Below are 2,988 nucleotides of genomic sequence, written 5' to 3' on the forward strand. Positions count from 1 at the left end.
ATACAATACAAAATGCATTCATTATATCCAGTCTAGTATGAGTCAGATATAACAAACCTCCAATCATAGATTTATACCTTGTAGGATTTATCAGAGCGGATGTCAATTTCTCACTAGTAACCATAGGGGTACTAACCGGTTTGGAATTTTCCATACCAAATTTATTCAACAACCCTCTAACATAGCTAGCTTGACAAACGAAAGTACCTTTATCAGTCTGAGTAATCTACAAACCTAAGAAAAATTTCATCTCCCTAATCATAGATATCTCAAATTCATTCTTCATATTACTAGAGAATTCCATACAACTTATCCTCACGTCCAAAAATGATATCATCAACAAATACTTCAACAATCAATATGCCATCATTAGTGATCTTATAATATAAGTTACTATCAACATTACCTTTAGTGAAACCAAGCTTCAAAAGATATTTGTCCGATCTAGCATACCAAGCTCTAGGGGCTTGTTTCAATCCATATAAAGCTTTGCTTAACCTGCAAACCATGTTTTTGTCATCTGAAAGTAAAAATCCACTAGGTTGCTCAATGTAAACTTCCTCTTCAAGATCTCCATTCAAAAATGCACACTTAACATCCATTTGATAAACCTTGTATTTCTTATGGGCAACATAAGCAAGAAATAATCTCACAGCTTCAATCCTAGCTACTGGAGAAAAAGTCTCATCATAATCAATTCCTTCCTTTTGAGAATATCCTTTACATACCAATCTAGCTTTATTCCTCACAACTTGTCCATCCTCATTCAATTTACTCCTAAAGATCCACTTAGTTCCAATAACATTCTTATTTTTAGGCCGGGGAACTAAAGTCCATGTGTTGCTCTTTTCTATTTGATCTAATTCCTCTTCCATAACTCTCATCCAACATTCATCTTTACAAGATTCAATAACTGATACCAAATTCAACTTGAGAAATTAAACATACCTCATCAGCTGCCAATCTTCATCTTGTCATTACTCATTTGTTCTTGTCTCCAATGATCTGATCTTCTGAATGATTTAACCTTATATACCTAGGAGTCTTCTGACTTTCTGTTTCTCTGCTCTGATCTTCAGTTACTGTTGAATTTTCTGATACTGTCGGGGTAACAGGTTCAACATTCTATTCCAGTATAGGTGCTACCGGTTCAGTTATGATCATCTCCACTTTTGATTCTCTCTCATAAGTTTTGATTTGACCTTTGTACTGATCATCCACCTTGACATTAGCACTCTCCACAATTCTCTGCAATCTTGTGTTATAACATTTATATGTTTTGCTTTTATTAGAATAACCGAGAAATATCCCTTCATCACTGTTGAACACAAGATACCACTTAGAGGGGAGTGAATAAGTGGTTTCCAAACTTTTCCCTTTTCTATCCTATCTGTGTATACTGGTTAACAGATCTACCATAAAGAAAACATATCGGTTAGATGGGAGGATGACACAAATGCAACCACACATAAAAGGGACATCACATAACACCAAATGTTCGAGGAAAACCCAAGATGGGAAAAGCCTCAGTGAGAAATAATGCTAGAGTCTACTGCTCCAATCTAGCCTCACAATGAAACACTTCGGTTACAACATTTAGGGCACCAACCCAAGGAGAACCACTCCTACTTTAGGGCACCAACCCAAGGATCACCAACCCCTAATTTTAGGGCATCAACCCAAGGAGCACCAACCCCTACACCGAGCTCCAACTTAGTGATCACAAAATCATATATCAAATACAAAAGTAATATCCTTGTTACAAAATAACTTTGTAACTCTCACATATGTCTCTCCACCGGTTCACCTCTATCTAATTCTCTGTCGGTTCTTTGCTCACCTTTTTGCTGCAACCTTATCTTCTGCTGCAACTCACTCTCTGCTGCAACCTTTCCAGTTTAGCCTCTGCTTCTTCTTTGTCGGTACTCTTCTCTTTTCTCACTATTCTTCAATCACCACTGATTCTTAGCTTGTTGGTTACTTCACTTGCCGATATAACCCCTGCACTAATCTTCTCTGTTTCTTCTCTATAGGATCACTCTTCTCTGATTCCTTTGTCGATTCACTACTCACAAGTTCACACCACTGGCAGACACAATGAGAGTCTACCAGTTGTTTCACCCTCATCGGTTACACTCTTCTAACTAGTTCTCTCTCGAGCACTCAGTCATGATGATCTTCAACAAAATTTGAGACTGGTTGGCTCTCTTCTTCTCTTTCTCTCTCTATACTTCATCACCCATCTTGCAACATCAATCTTCTGTCTCAAATTGGTATATTTATCCTTGAGTTTTCCCGCCATGACCGACATTCAAACTTCTTGCATGCTAGGGTTTCTTCATCGACCCCGAGGCAAACAAAATCCAATCAAATCTCCATCCAGAGATCAACCATCTGCAATGGATCAATCAGACTCTGCCAATCCTATTGCATTCATAACACGTTTGCCCTATTTGTGAAACACGACACCTCTTTCGGTCTGCACTTGTTAAATATGTATGAAGCAATCACGTAGATAGCTTCACCTACCCTGATAAGCAATTAGACACTCGGACTCAATCATGAAGTCAACAAATTAGATCTTTTTCCACTGATCAGTCTTGAACCGCACCCATCTGCTCTTGATCTGTGAAACACGCTATCGACATTAATGTTGACCAGTCACCACCTACCTCACCGACAATGCATTGTCCATTGGTTTGACACATGGACTCCACGTGGCATCTTTGTCGGCATCCATCTCTGCTAAGCCATCTAAGTCGGTCCAGACAAGATCACCGACCAACCACACAATCGGTTCACTAACCGTGCCGATTATACCCTAACTGGTCTACCTTCAAACTTGCACTTTGCTGATCTATCAGTGGAACACCTTGAATGGTCACTTCAAATGCCAGAACATAGCATGCTCTTCTTTATCAGACAAGAGCCTTACACTCTTTCTCTTTTTCTCGATCACCAATTGACCTACATACCGGTAATAACCTT

Source organism: Cryptomeria japonica, chromosome 2 (assembly GCF_030272615.1).
Source record: "Cryptomeria japonica chromosome 2, Sugi_1.0, whole genome shotgun sequence".
Classification (NCBI taxonomy): Eukaryota; Viridiplantae; Streptophyta; class Pinopsida; order Cupressales; family Cupressaceae; genus Cryptomeria; species Cryptomeria japonica.